The following is a 16726-nucleotide window of genomic DNA, read 5'->3' as shown; positions in this document are numbered from 1 at the left end:
AACATGTTTCTGAATATAGCTGTTATCACATTCTTTCTAGCCAATACTCAAAAGATGCTTCTGTGACACCTTGATATACTTATTTACAATTATTATTGGTTATGTATAGTTTTAATTTTTATATTATAAATATGATTATTTCTTAATTCAGGAGTGTGCTGCCTACAAAAATACTGATACACTTGTATAGAGTACTAGCTGCATATATGGTTACATTTTTAATAATAATAACTGCTTTGCAAGAACAAAAATGTTTATGGCTCTTATAATTAGGGCTCTGGAACTTTAGTAGTAGCAATATTTAGTTTGCCTTTTGCATCTGGATTTCATTTAGCAGAGCTATAGCTGAATGGTGTGCTATTCCTTGATACAGCTCCCCCTTAATTAGTTCTAACTTGAATTCAGGATCCCAAAAAAGATCCTGTCATACTTGAAGACCACCCCCAGAAGCTATTTCTGCTTTTAAACCTGTAGCAAAGTAGTTGCTAGATTTGCCTCAAATGGCTTGGTAGAGCTTATACTACACACAAAGGGCTGAGGCACTTCAGTCCAGACCGCAAAAGCAGTATGGAAATTAATGTTGGTGCTACATTAATGACTAATCAGCAATTGCTGATTATGCCCCTAACCTTGCACTCTGGCAGGCTGCATCCTTTGCTCCATGCTAGCCATACCTCTGTTAATAAAGGTAGTATCTCCACACTGCTCTGATGGTTTATGTTGCACTATGCATGGTTTAAGGTAGTTTGTGGAATATATAGAATTCACTTTCAGTGATACTGCTTTACAGTGCTGATTCAGTTGAATATATATAGTACTGTGTAATGTTTATTGTTTCAGGCAAAAGATTTAGGGATGGATTTTGAAGAAAGCATCATGGATCAGTAATGGCTCTTGCTGACCCATAGCACTCATGCTAACCTGCAGTCAGCAATTCAGAAAGAGTGTTCCAAATATCCAAATAAAGCCTCATCAAGAGTTATTTAAGGTCCTCACTATTACAGCTTAGTAAAGGTCTTCTCACTGAGGGTGAAGTTAACCCCAGAAATATGACGGTGTAATGATACTAGTTTTGGATAAGTTATTTTTACAATTCGGAAAACACAAGCACACAGATGTGGACTGTGCAAATGAAAACAGATGCACACAGCAGTTACAGAAAAGATATAGCACTGCTCTACATACCCAAAACATGCCTAATGGAAAACTAAGCCATACCAGTGACTTGCACTTGCATATTTTATTTTCGAAATCAGAAGCTTTGCTTACGTCCAGTGCTAAGGGCTAACAACTTGCATACAGCAACAAACTGTTTACATTTAGCAGCAACTGTTTTACTGAATCAATGTGTCGGGTATTTTAATGTGCTCTTCACCAAAAATATCTTTCATTGCTAAGTTCATATTTTTTATATTGTATGCATGTGTGTAGGGCTTGCAGAGGATGTTTATTAGTCTTTTTAACTGTAGTTTCAGTTTTCTTTTTAAAGTTTGTTGGGTAAATAATACAGTGCATAACAATTAAGTGAGAGATCTTATTGCCATGGGCCATAAGATGTATCAGATGTTCTTCCAATTTTCACACTGAAAACAATGCAAGATTTCAAAGAAATGCAGGTATGCACTACACATCTAAAAGGTATAGAAAAAACTATAAAGGTCAGGTCAAAGAGAAAGGCTAGTTTCTCATGGGCCAAGTATGCGATGGCTGCACTGTCAATTTTCAAAGTGAAATAATGTAAGATGGCAAGGAAATGTGGGTGTGCAGACTGCAGAATTTAAAGTATAGAAGAAACAAAAAGGTCAGGTTAAAAGGAAAGTAGTTGCACTTGGATGAACAGTAAATTAAATGTACAAGTAGTTCTGTTATACATGCAAACGGGAATTTGAGTCTGCTACTGGTTTGCACAATCCTAGCTTAACAGGTCTGCAGTTTCCCTTTTCTCTTCATGGAATGCCTTCTTACTGACTTAGCACTGTAAGTGTTCATATTAGACTTATTGATGTTTTCAATAAAATTGCAATATATTTAGGTTCATAGATTAGTACTAAACTAACTGACCTTGCAAGCCATTTTAAGCCCAGCTAATTATCCTTTGTTAGTTTCAAACTCTGCACCTTGTGTTTATAAGGGAAACACCTTAACCATTAGGCCACCCTCCCAACCTAATAACAAAATCTTTTACTCTCCTATATTCAGCACATTGGGTGGGACAAATCAAAGTTTGTTGTTAGAAGACAGAAAAAGCAGAGACAGAGATGCACCAAGATAAAAAAAATAAATCCTGTCAAGTAGAAAATGCAAATGTATTCTTTTGACTGCGTTATATATTTTATTTAGCTACACGGATATCACTTTTGGATGTGAACTCCTTATTGGAATGGCATTAAAAGTAAAAGCAATCAATATTTATTTTACACTACAACTAGCCATATGTCCTAAAATGTCCAAATGTTTGCCAATTAATTAAAAATAATGTTAAGCTCATTTTTTCAAATGTAATATTTAGCCACAAGGAAGCACATACTATATACACTAATATTTAAATGTTGAAACAGCCAAGACTACTGACGTACGTTAATTGTTAACATAGAAGTGTTATAGCAGACTGCACACTAGTTTAGATCCAGTGGAAATACTGTAATTTGTAGAAAGCCTCTTTCATAACAGACTGCACAAGTAACCAGATTATGAAGCAATCTGCAGTTAGAGCAAAGTGGTGCACTAGATCTGCAAGTATTTACACAACTGTTGTGATGCACTGCTAAGTTTTAATCTGAGTGCAAACTGTGAACAGAGCAGAGTATTACAACTGTATTGTATCTGTGATGTATCAAATATAAGCTACAGCATGTTAACGCTGCCTGCCATGCATTTATTACCAATATGTATTAGTATTAATATGTGCAATATGGGCGCCTCTTGAAATTCTGAGGATCATGCCTGCAATCCTCAGAACAGCGAGACTCTGTAAATGTGAATTGAGAAATATACAGAAAGCATGAGGTTGCACTACCTCAGACTGTTCATGCATCTCCAAGGTACAGCAATCTCAGAATTTGTGGACAAACATGGAAGGAGTATGGGTGTGCAGACCCCACATCTCAAGGGTAAACACTTTAATAGTGTAATAAGAAGATATGTTCAGACAATCAGATCTTGTGCATATGATAGGGAGCCATGTAAACCATAAAATGGACAACACAAATATAATGTCAACCAAACATGAAGCAGACGATGGTGTACAACAAACACCAGTACCAGTATAACATACTAAGCTCATTGTTATACAAACACAATAAACACTATTAATGAGAAATGTGTTCCAACACAACACTACTGCAACTAATCAAAAATATTTATTTCCTGTATCTTTTTGTTTCTTGTGTAAGTAGGCCTTTAGACAGCTCACATCTTTCAACACCTTCTGGCTTTTATCCATATGATCATGCATTGCAAATTCCCCTGCCTTCAGTGAGCTGAGTCAAGATGTGTCTTCATTTCCTTAATGTGGTACAGTATTACATGCCAGGTGCCATGGAATGTGTGAAAAGGAGCGGTATCTGACGAGATTAGTATCAGAGATGGAGATAAGACACAACAAGCCTACTCAGGAACAAGTGCTGTGTCATTCAGTCTGTGTCTCAGGTTAGCAGACAGTTTAGGCAGAGTAACTCAAAACAGTGTAGAATGACAGAGCTATCTGCAGCTGTGCTCATTATATACGAGTTTACAATGATTTATCTAAGATACTTTTCATCTAATCACAAATAATCAAAAATCATCTAATACACATTTTGTGTATAACACAATCAGTCAAACCACATTCTCCAAACTTCTTCTTTTTTTGTAGTGGGCCAAGCCAGCTGCACTGCCCATCTGGAGAGCTTTCCCCACATACCCGTTTAATCAAATATTCTGATATATCAAAATATCAAAGTGATAATTTGATCAGGATATAGATATAGATTGGAGAGCACTGAATATTATCAAACCTATGGTTGATAAACATTGTTTATTCGACAAAATTTAGTCAACTAAGCAGATGATCAACAGGTGTGCAAGACTGCACAATTCTTGGGGTTGGAGAATATGCCCTCTCCTTGATATTGTGTGATCTTGGAGTTAGTATATATAATTAGCAAGAGGTGAGGGGCTCTTGCATCCCCCCCTGCAAAAAACAATGTTTCTTGGGTATTTTTTAAGTTTGATTTTTGCATGCACTGAGGTTGTTGCTCAACACATGTGCAACAGCATGTTAACCTCAGCGCATGCGTAACAGCATGCTGACATTTGCAATTTCAACATTTTCTGATCACTGCTGTGAACATCGATGTTTGAGCCATTTGACTATAGCCAATAGACCTATAAATACATATACAATATATATATATATATATATATATATATATATATACACACACACACACATACAGACACACACACACACACACACACACACATATACGTATACACACAAACAGACATATATACATATACGTATATACATACACACACACACAAATGAAAACAAGGTCAGAATTGTTTTTATTTGGTTTTAACTTTAAATTATTGGAGTGTAAGACATTACCAATACGATCACCCATTTACTGTCCAGACTTTAAGCAAACTGCACCAAAAAGAAATCTGAAATGTATTACTACATTTATTAAACACCTCATTAGGATAAAAAACAAGTGCTAGCCATGCTGTGCTTCTTGAAGCTGTTGATATTATCTCACAAGCTGTGCAAGTGTGCCAAATTAAGAACTGTGTTTGATGCATCTTCAGTGACTTCAGTGTGCCTATGGTGTTAGCAATGAATGCATATCAGTGAATATGGTGAAAGAGTCTATTGTCTGAAACAGGACCACAATGAGACTGAAACTCATGAAGCTGGTTATAACAGGTAAGGTATGTTTCTAACATTACCACAATTATAATGTTATTTAGTCCAGCTACTCATATTTGGCTGAAGTGAAATTTCTTACTTCACAAAATAACCCACAAATTAAACAAGCCTCTGATGCCAAACTTTTAGGCATGCTTCATACTTCATAAATTATCCTTCAAGAAACATATTAACTATATAACCTCAAAAACTCATGAACGTTGTTTGTGTGTTATACAAATCAAAACCCCCGCCTATAAAAAGCAGCACAACTAAATACAGCTCAAACTCTGTTACTATTTGTATTAGTTTATGCAATCTTCTATCCTCATAATAATCCAAAAACTCACATAAATAAGCTCAAACAAACATACAATTGCAAAACATACTGCTAATGTCCTCAACAATATTCATCATCATAAGGCACTTCAGAAGATTAATTGGCTAGCGCTAAAATACCTTTTACCAACTAACCAGTTAAAAAATCACACATAAAATGTTATGTGAGATCAGCAAATGCCCACACATCTCTAATTTACATTCAAAATACATGTGTCATAGTAACCTAAGGTCTCAAAACAAGAACTTCCTAGAAGTTGTCAAATCAAATCTCCAGTTTGGTGACTCTTTATACTCTGTTCATATAGCCAAACTGTGGAATTCCATTTCCCCTGACCTCAGACATGAGCATAAACATAAAACATTTTTGTAGAATCTAAAAACCTAGCAAACATCCACTTGGGCCTATCCTTGTGTCTGTATTTCATCTCCATCCATCCTATCCCCAACCCCTATCTGTCCTAGTTTTTCTCTTTTTGTTCTACCACCTTTAACCATTATACCATCTATCTAACTGTTGCCATATACTGTTAACCTTTATTACTGTTTTCTAATAATGCAGATATGTATTTTATAATTGTTTTGTATATGTATTTGAGAATGTCAATGTATACTTGATGTTTTATTACTTCCATTTTCCACTAGGCCTCTGCTGAAAACAGGCTTTTAACTCAATTAGATTATCATGATGGGAAACCTGGTTCTAGACCTGGCAATGGAACACTACAGCTTTTTAAATCTGATTTAAAGATCCAAGTCCTAGCTCAAAGCAAGACTACCTTATACTCTCTTCCTAACTGGCTACTTCTCTGAGTGCTCAACCCTAACAACTTTCCTATTTATCTTGCTGTTACTTACTTCCATCCTCCTGGGTCCTTAGCCAGATTGAAATCCTCAGTAAAAAATTCTCAAAAGCTTTATCCTAGGAAGGGACTTTAGTCTCAATCTTTGTGGCCCTAATCAGGTCAATATCTTGGCAATTATTAACGATTTCAAACTCATACAACTGGTCACTGAACCCACCAGACCAAGTCTTAACTCTTCACTCACTTGCTGATCTTATTATTACTAACAATTCCTGTCATTATTTCCCAAATTTTCATTCACCCCCTTCTTTCAATGACCATTTTACCCAATCAGCTTCAATATGTTTTACCACATAAACAGTCACATCAATCCGGAACAAATCCCAATTCACCCTTCACAAACAGAAGACCACTCTAGCCTTATTACACTATTTTCTCTCTCTTCTACTGACCCTAACCACAACACCATTCTCCTCACAAAAATTCTCACTGACCTCCAGGACTCGCTCTTTCCTAAAATCACATGGCAATATAAACCACCAAAAAACAGCTGGCTCACATACAAACTCAAATGTCTCCTTAGTCTCAGGGACAATGCCTTGCATACTTGGAAAACAACCCATCCTCAACATCCAGGCACAGGTGGAGCCAGACACACTCTTTGTACTCTACAGAGTACATTTTTTCTTTGCATCACTCACAAACATTGTAGCTTTTTAAGGCTATATTATAACTGTCCACAGTAATGCCTCGAGCGGCAGGTATATAACTTGCTTACACACAGGGCTGCTAATCTAAAAACAATGCCTCTAACTATTTTAGAGGGGAGCCACTGAAAATGATGTGTCCATTTACTGACTGCTAGGAAGGCAACATTTTAAAAGATATGTCATTTTTTTAAATGTCAGATGGGCTGGGGAAGTAAAAAGAGTTTGTAAGTACAAAATTGAATTTTCTGGCTACACAGCTACTTCCAGGCAGCACGACACTAAATTAAGCTAAGAAATCTAGCTAAACAGGCAATGAGGCAACATAAAAGTCACATTATGAAAAAGCATCAATCATCTCTTCTCAGCTCACCTAAACAATTCAGGCTGTATTAATCGAGCCAACATCCAGTCCTCCTCATCTCACCTCACAGCCTCCACTTCAGTACACTCTAATTCCATTAATAACCCCTCATCCCCTTCTAACTTTTCTCCTCCCTCTGTATTCCTACTTTCCACTTCAAGGCAATCAAACCTAAACACATGGTATCACTACATAAAGAACTAAAAACTGACTCACCTGCTAGTCCTGTTGATCTTCTCCTATGGTTCTTATTCCTATGTAAGGACTTCATTGTTCCACCCCTTCTTCACATTTATAATCTCTGCTTAACTCAAAACATCACACCTGACATCTGGAAAACAGCCATTGTTAAACACCTCCTCCAAAAAATAATCCATTCCACACTGCTGACTTCTGTCCCATTTCCATTCTTCCCATACTTGGAAAAATCCTTGAAAATTTTCTTTACAATCAACGCACCCATTATATTTTCCAATATAATCTACTAGCCTCAAAACAGCATGGCTTGTGTGCTAGTAGGAGCACTTCTACAGCACTGCTGACACTTATTGATAACATTCTCCTGGCCATGGACAGATCTGGTTGACCATAACATTCTGTTAGATCACCTAACTGAGACTGGAATTAGCCCAAACACAGCTCTCTGGTTTAAAAATGATCTTTTCAATTGGTATTTTTCTCTTCAGTTTCATAACACATTCTGTAATTCCACTCTTCACCTTAATTTCTATTATACCTCTCTCTCTTACTTCATGCTGATGAGATGGTCATATTTCGTCAAACCTGACATCCTTCGCCGTACAACAACAAATTTCTCTTCTGAAATGGCTTAATACCAAAAAAGCTAATACTCAGCACTTCCAAAACTAAAGTAATGCTGTTTGGTACCAACCCTAAATGGCAGAAATACTCTCAGTCACTTCATATCCATGACCATCTTGACAACCCCACTGATTAAATCATCACCTTCAAAAACATTGGTTTGTGGCTTGATGCCACACTGAGCTTTCAACTAAAATAAATATGGAAGAAAATCAATTCCCTCCTACTTTAACCCTATAAAATTTCCCTCTTCCTCTTCAGACCAGGCAAGAATGCCATAGGCAAACGCATTCTTGTAGCCCAGCTTGAATATGGACTTCCACTGATTGCTGCAGCATCCAAGAAAAGTCCCTCCACCATTCAAACTGTAAGAAATTCTACTGTTTCATTATCCTATCCCCTAGTAATGAGCATCATTGTATCACATTTAATAAAACCAGTTGGCTACCTGTCCAACAACATGCCAATCTGCTTATTGGATCCCAAATCTACAAGCTCCTCAAAGAACACTCCTGTTCTTCCTTTGCATCAACCCCCTTCAGGTGACCCCCCCAGTTGCAATCAAAGAAGTCTTAACCACTCTGGTCCACTTCTTCAATGTCCTTGAACCAGAATTTGTTGCACTAACTATGCCTTGCTCACCCTAAGCTCCAAAATCTGGAAATTCCACCTTAGAAATCTTAAAGACCTTATACTGTACCCATCATTTTATGCTCAGCTTAAAGATCATCTCAAGTCTGAATCAATTAGCAAATGCTTTCCCTCTGGACACATCACCTAGTGCCCCTCAGTGCCTTTCACCAGTCAGGCACATTTGTCTTTCTCTCATTATTTCTCTACACTATTATGTGACACCTCTGCCACACTGTATTTATTGCATATAGTTAATTTATGTGTGCCCTCACTTTTGCACGCTCTTTTCTTTCACTGTTTCACTCTATTCTTCCCTCCTTACTCTGAGCATCTCTTCCTGTTGTCTTCAGTACTGTGTACTTTACTATTGTTATTATTATTATTGTTGTTGTTATTGATTCATTGCTATTTGCACACAGCATTTGTTTGTATTAATAATACTTCTTAACTTGCTTGTCTGCTGTCATTTATATTTGTCTGGGGTGAAAGTGAAATAAGTCTTTTTGGATCAGTGCTCTGCCCTATTTACCAAATTGAATAAATAAATACAAATTCCTGGTCAGCAAATGGATAAAAATAAATAAATGCATACATACATACATGCACACAAACTATGTTTAACTTTGCACGAATAATCTGAAGTTATAAGTTATTAATGAGACTTTGAACTGTGGGGTGTATGTATTGAAAGGCCCGAATAGATTTCCAGTACAAACTTCTGAAACTTTTTTTTAATAATTAAAGTGTTAACTATCAGCATATATAAACCAGATCACAACCCAAAATATAATCTAACACAATTTTTGGGTGCATCAGTATGTGCATTTTGGCTGAAATGGAACTGGTATGCATTATTTTTTTTATGAGTCAGAAACTTATTACAAAAAATTGCAAACACATGCTTTTTTAATGAAAAAAAAAACTAAATAAAGCATAACAGCACACAGCTGCAAATGCAAACATGATTTCTCAGCTAAGAGATTGTTTCTGAATCTATGCAAAAGGTGAATGAATTTCACCTAACACATTGGTTATCACTTCAAGTATGTTTGCTTAAAGCTGTTAAAAAAGAAGAAAATACAAAAAGAAGAGATGATTTTAATCTGCAAAGCTGGTTAGCAGAATTAGAAAGTATGTGTACATGCAGACATCCACACAAGTTTACGCAGAAATAAGACTGAATGAAGTTATAGATAACTATGACTAATAATTCAGCACTCACAATAGGAGTAAAAGTGTCTACATGCTAAGTTGTTTTCAGTCTGACTTTTTTGTGCATGAAGGCTCAAGCCAGTAATATGTCATAAACTTAAGTAATGCCAAAAAATATGACTGCTTAAAAACTGATGTTGGCAGCTTGCTTTGGAACAAAAGACAAGTGAATGGTTTAAATAATGTTTCTTCTAAGCTGTGAGAAAATACTACTGGGAGGTAGACTTATTCCAGTTTTCAGTGAATCTGCAAAAACAACTGAAAGCAGCAGTTTGATATTAGTCCTGGATGGGATTTACATGTGGCCCTATGACTATGTTTTACAGTGGCCAGATGAATTTATTATGCGACATGCAGACCAGGAGACTACATTAGGTCTACTTGTAGCTCAGGCAGCAGTGCAGAAAATTATGCCATAAAAGACAGCAAAATCAAAAACTTATACAGAAGAAGAAGCTAGTGGAAACTGTTTCTATGATTAAACCAGAACTTATGGTGGTTCCAAAACATATTGGACAGGCACAGATTCTTACTGCAAAGTACTGAAGTTTTGTTCTGCAAAAAAGCAGTCTGAACTCCTTTTTCATGCATTACTTTGACTGTAAGTTGTTGTGTGCCTGCCTCTTTAACATCTCTCTCTTTCTCTCTCACTCTCAGCCAGCGTTTTTCTCACTCTTACCCTCACAGAGCTAATGCCTATGGAATGTAAAGCATGGAAAAAGACTGAAAAGGGGGATAGAATGCATTTTCAGGAGGCTGTTTTTAGTGCGGACTATGTTCAGTGCCTATAAACATAATTACAATTAGGCCATAGGAAGAGCCCGAATATCTAGGTGGATAATACTTAGCATATTACTGCATACCAGAAACATATGAAAAATGTCGTTTAAAAAGCCAGATGGGAGATGAACAATTCAGATCAGTATTTGGTAGAACTGATACAATGTTTACAGGGAGGCAGTCAGTGAAGAAGCTGGAAATAAGGAAAACAAATAACTGGGTATATTGAGACATCAGAAAATATATGATAAGTTCCCAACAAAGCTGATGTATGCAGTCTCACAATGGTTCAAAGTATCAGAAACATTGCAGATTTAGAGTTGACTCTGTACAGTGACACAAGCACAGTGTTTGGACTTACAGACTGATTCCCAGTGGAGATGACTCTCCATCAGGGTCCAGCTTAGAAACCTGTTCACAATACTGACTGACTACATTAGCAAACATTTTGGTCGACACAGATCAAAAAAGCTGCTGTATATGCAGATGATGTGGCATTACAGGCCGACTGAACAGGAATTTCAGCAAGTAATGGGGGAATGGAATGTAAAACTGAAGGCAAATGGGATGAAACTGAGCACATACAATTCAGCTGTCATGACAGCAAATGGGGAAGGTCAGAGTGCAAAGATTAAGATAGAAGAGAAAATAGAATCAGGAGCACTGCAGCCAAAACAATGCATGCATCTCAGTGGTGTAACCAGTGCTTCTGTATGGCACAGAATTGTGGGCAGTAAAGGCATGGCTGCTGCAGAAGCTTGAGGTGATGGTGATGCAGTGACTGAGATGGACAATAAGATGCACACTCTGTGAGAAACAAACAAAAGCAAAAGAAGTTATCACAACTCCAACTAAATTAGCCCCAAGTGCAGAACAGGTCAAGCTGAAAACATACTAAAGTTATATACGCAGAAAAACAGCAGATAATTTGGTATTGCAATAGAGAGAGAGAGAGACAGAATAAAGGTGGACTCCATGAAACCAAAGCTGCAGAAAGTCATGAAACAAAAGGGCCAAAAACGAAAACAATAAACATACTAGGAAACTATCTGCCCCTTCAGTAAACTTTACACAAAAATAATATAAAAAGACCACATAAATAAAGAAAGGAAATTATCTTCCCTGCACATCCCCAACATGAAATTGCTTGAAATTCAGTAGCTGCCATAAAACTAAGACAAATTGCATAATGCTGAATGCTTTTCCCCAAAGGAAATCATTGCCAGTGGGATTTCTAATTGTACACCAGCAAAGATTCACTTTTAAAGAGAGATTTCTCCCTTCTTCAAGTTGGTATGAATCTGGAGTTGAGATATATATATATATATATATATATATATATATGTGTGTGTGTGTGTGTGTGTGTGGGTGTGTGTTTGGGGGCTGCAAAGTACTTGCCCTCCCGCCACATGGGGGAGCAGTAGGGATTGCCCTCTGCAAAAAACACAAGAAAAAGAAGTTTTTCATTCACCATTTTGGTTTTTGGTCATTTTACACCTAAGAAAAGTGATAGAGACAAAATATAATGTAATGAAAAAGAAATAACTAAGGAAAAAAAGAAGACAAAAACTTTTTAAAATAAAATGGCATAAAACAGGAAAGACTGGACTAGAATATAACCAGATGCTAACAAATAAGAAAACAGCCAAAAAAGACATGTATCTAGAAAGAAAAATCAGCAGACATGGATTAACAGAAAACTACATAAGTTAGATTCAGTAAAAAAAATAAAAATAAAATAAAATACACACTATCCTGAATGCAATAAACAAATGGAAAACAGTAATACGCCTAAAAGTAGCAAGGTTGCAGGGTGTCACACTACCTTTACAGAATATTTTAGATCAGTTATAAATATCAAACAAACCAAAGAGTTAGCTAACCAAATCAGAATGAAAGATACTGGAAAAAATGAACTGTGTAATAGAAATACCTATAGAAATGAACATATTAAGGACTACCTTGATTAGGTGTTTTGATTGCACATGATCTTTAAGGGTCACCTTAAAGAAAAGTACAAATCCTCATTTCCAAATGATGTATCAACTACACTATTGATGTCCGCTACTAAAATGGCTCCATACAGCATAAATGTCTAACACAAATTTGTTTTAATCTTATTGTTTGGGTCCCTCCCCACTGAGTATCTACCCTTCCACTAGGATGTCCAAATGATCCATCTGTTCCTCCCAGGAGGGAGTACCCCCAGCCCATTCATTCTTCTGGGAAGTGAGAGCTGAAAGCTCCAGCATGTTCTGTTAATGTGGTGAGATTTTGTTTATGCTCTTAATACCACCCCTGATGACTTGCATGTTACAAAATCATCTGTTAGCAGGAGATGCGTGACTGCTAGCACACATGTCAAGTCTCCTGACCAAATGGTACACCTCTTTGCAGCATATGCATGAATGGATCCTTCTTATCACACCTGCACTTTTGCAAGTGTCACCAGCACAGTGAGCTGGGCTGCCACACTCATGCCAAGATGGGTTAGCTGGTATCAGACACTCACTCCCATCTACCTCCCACCTGGTCCCACCACCACCACCACACCACTAGTCAAACAGAAATTATGTTGGACACAATCAGGGCTTTGTCATTCCATGCACTGGGGTCAATGTATACCACAACTTTATTTAACAATGCTAATCCAGCTATTTGGTAATCATTATTTTGTAAATATGCACATATCTTTATTATTATTATTATTATATTTCTCCTGACTAATTTTATTTTCCATGTTACTCTCTTCCTAGGTCATTTTGTGATTTATATTTTCAGCTGTCCTGTAAACAGAATGTGTACTATAAGTTCATCTTTTCCAGTATTTGTCATATATGCATACCTTTATTTAATATGTATCAGACACTCACTCCCATATACCTCCCATCTGGTCCCATTGACGATTGGATGGGAGATAGGAAATTCACCCTGGGGATCACGTCAGTCATCCTGCTAGACAGGGGTCCAGGGAAGTAAATACTGTGGGAAGAAATAACCAGGGAATTGTTATGGCTAGGCCTGTATAGGCCCTAGGGCCAATAGCCTAGTACCAACCTATGAACCTATGTTCGTATTATTACCTTTTCCATTGTATGTATTTACAGGTACCTACAGCTGTATCTGCAATTTTATATGCCTGCATATGTGACTGCCTGATGGCACATTTCATACATGAAAAGTGCCTTCTCACCTGTTCACCCAGCCAGATAACAAATGTAAAATAAATTAAAAAATGCACTGGCCTGGACCTGCAGTGCTTGCAGGAGTAAGTGTATTGCCCTGCACTCATACTTTTTTGTCTTATTCAAACTGATGAGAGGGTTTTTGGAATATTCTGTGGGAAAACAGAGCCGGGGGGACAAAAGTTTCCAGCAGCAAGATACAAATACATTCTTTGTGCTATATATTTCAGTTTGCTACAGTTAGCTAAGCCAGGATGCATTTTCTGGAATTGTATAAATCATAAAAATGATGACTTTTTATAACTCGTACATAGTGAACTCAACTCGGTATCCTAAAATGCTAGGTGTGTCATTATCAAAACTAGTTATGCCCATTTTCTCAAATGAGGTAGCATGAAGCAGGGAGGTATACTATACAAATATACACTAATGAGCTTTGGTGTAGCAAAAGTAATAACTACTTAACAGATGTGATGAGTGTCAAAGCAGACTGTGCTTTAACTAACTCATATCCAGTGCAAATATTTTACTATGTTAAAAGCATCTTTTTCACAGGTGCTTTCCAAATTATCCTCTGTACTGTAACTGTATAAACTGTATATTACTTCTGATGCACCCACAAGCATGTCATAACATGTTTGTTTTGCCTGTCGTGTATGTATTAACAGTATCCAAAAGTCTTAATATGAGCCATACTATGTAAACTTGGATTTGACCCACCCACAATTTAAAATCTGGAAGTAAAAGAACCTATTGTAACTCTGTAAAAAATGCAGACAGTATCAGCAGTTGTAACACTGGTTTCAGTTCTACACAGTGGTTAGTGTTATGCAATAATCCTTTCTTCCTGTTACAGATTCGTTCAGATTAATTTCAACATATAACGAGATTAATTAATACGAGGGAAATATGTTGAACTCGTACTCTCGTTCTTTAGATCACAGATTCTGGACTCACAGAATTACAAGAAAAAAAAGGCTTAATCAATGCTACTATTTCTCACTATCCCCTAACCTCACAAAAATGTTTAAATGCATTTGCTATCCTAGCCAGAAAGTGGTAAAAACATTGCTTAAAAGCTAAAATAATTTTCTAGTTGGGGTTGGGTGGCCCTCGGAACAATATTCAAAAACAACCTGTGGCACTTTAACTTATCAACGTCTTAATAATTTGAGGCATCCTGTCTTTATTCTGTATTTCTCACAAATCTTGGGTTCCACTTACTCCCTAAAAGTGTTCGCAAATGAAGCTAACAAAATAGATATTTACAAAGCTGCAAATTTGCTATTTACGCATCTAACAGCGTTAAAACAGCGCAGTTTATCTGTCCAGTCCAGTGCCAGTTGTTCATGCGTACACTGCCATGTTATAAATTTCATCTAGGACTACTGCCGATCAAACTTAAACAGTTCATCCACTGGATTAAAATATTAAACCAATGCTGCTGCCTTACTATACACATGCATATATATATATATATATATATATATATATATATATATATATATATATGTGTGTGCGTGTGTATGTGTGTGTGTGTGTGTTAAAGTACCTGCGATATATGCTGAAGTACCTGTACTGAAACAATACAAGATGCATCTCTGTCTCAATACAGTTCAGTTTCAAAAATGCAGCAATTAACATTACAAGGAAAATAATTACACTTCTGGATGTTTCCAAAGTACAGTCAATCAGTTTATCCAACCATTTATGTTTGGAACAAGACCAGATATACAGATGCACATGATTTGGTGTGGAGTCCCTAGTTAGACCAACTTGCCAAAGAGGGGAACGGAGAATAATTGTTTGCTATCTTTGGGTCTGAATTGGTTATCGTCAGTTTTCCTGCAGTCCTGGGGCAACCAAAAGACGAAATATTTTTATAATGGCCACATGTGTCGTTATGCAGCATTTTGTCAGACTGGTTCACTGTCACCAGAGCGTCACTCACATCACATCTTTGATACCTGTTAAATTAACTAATGTTACTTTAAAGTTACTATTCTAATATTACACATTAAGCAGAATACAAATCCATTGTTGTCTCAGTATGCTCTACATTAATATTACAGTTATTACGGATACTTATGAATGAGATATCCATATCCTTACCTTCCTATCTTTTCTTCTCGCCTCCTCAGTTCCTGTTTGCTTCTGAGGAGTTAACGAATGTATGTTCGCCACTACTCTACCAAAAATCCAGTGACAGAACTGAAGCTGATGACAGAAGAACGTACTACAATTCCCATCAGAGCTTGCGAAACACACGCCCACACAGTAGTCCGGTGGCAGAGAGTTTCCTCTTGTTACAGGTAAGCGCTCGTTCCGTGGTGTAGTGCAACGGGCAGTAAGTAGTATTGATCATTAGCTATCTGGTCCTAGTTAGCTTGGGCAAACTATTGAGTTGGAAAGCTGTGTATCGTTAGCAGAGTGCACACGGCCCTGGTGCAAAGATTTAGGTTTTGGCGTTATGTTTATAGGGTTGCCGCCTTTTCGAATGTCCAAAGAGGGGCATTTTATGTGGGAATCTGTGCTATACCCACAACTTGTACAAACGCTAAATTTCAGGTTTTGCCAAAACAAAAGCTTATTCTTATAAAATTACAGTTTTAAGTGTCTATGTTGCAAAATAATACTTTTTAATTGTTACTGTTGCAAAATAATTGATGTCCATCGTGGTTCACTGTTGCAATCATGACTGTGGGGTTCTTCCTGCCAGCAGCAGCCCTCGATCGGCCAGAATCCCAAAGTCTGGATTGGGCGTCAGCTGAGGTCGCTTTTATCCTGACGTCAATGCGCCAGGAAATATAAAGACCTCAGCTGACGCCATTACCCCAGTCTTTCTGGACGCGCGGTGCCCTGAGCAGTTCGTTGATGCCGGTCGGCCTACTCCTGTCTGTTTTTGGATTTACTTCTAGGATTTTTCGTTTTTTAAGATAAGTACCCCGTTGGGGAGGTCTTTTTCTTGCTCCAGTCAGATGTCAGAA

The 16726-nt window shown here is 37.1% G+C and overlaps 1 protein-coding gene across 2 annotated transcripts in view; it reads right to left on the bottom strand.

Annotated features, from left to right (window-relative positions):
- The window catches only part of TBXAS1 (thromboxane A synthase 1), a 2652798-nt gene extending 2636812 nt beyond the window's left edge, over positions 1-15986 (bottom strand). The window contains exon 1 of one of the 2 annotated variants that reach the window (XM_044088177.1): positions 15852-15986. The gene's annotated coding sequence lies outside the window, so the exon portion shown is untranslated. The remainder of the gene's footprint in view (positions 1-15851) is intronic. The other variant, XM_044088179.1, reaches the window with a different exon arrangement.
- Positions 15987-16726: the final 740 nt, after the last annotated feature.

The sequence above is a fragment of the Protopterus annectens genome, chromosome 11.part0 (genome assembly GCF_019279795.1).
Source record: "Protopterus annectens isolate FY-2018-M chromosome 11.part0, PAN1.0, whole genome shotgun sequence".
NCBI lineage: Eukaryota > Metazoa > Chordata > Ceratodontiformes > Protopteridae > Protopterus > Protopterus annectens.
The sequence above is the reverse complement of the archived record's forward strand: the minus strand, read 5'-3'. Positions and strand labels throughout refer to the sequence as shown.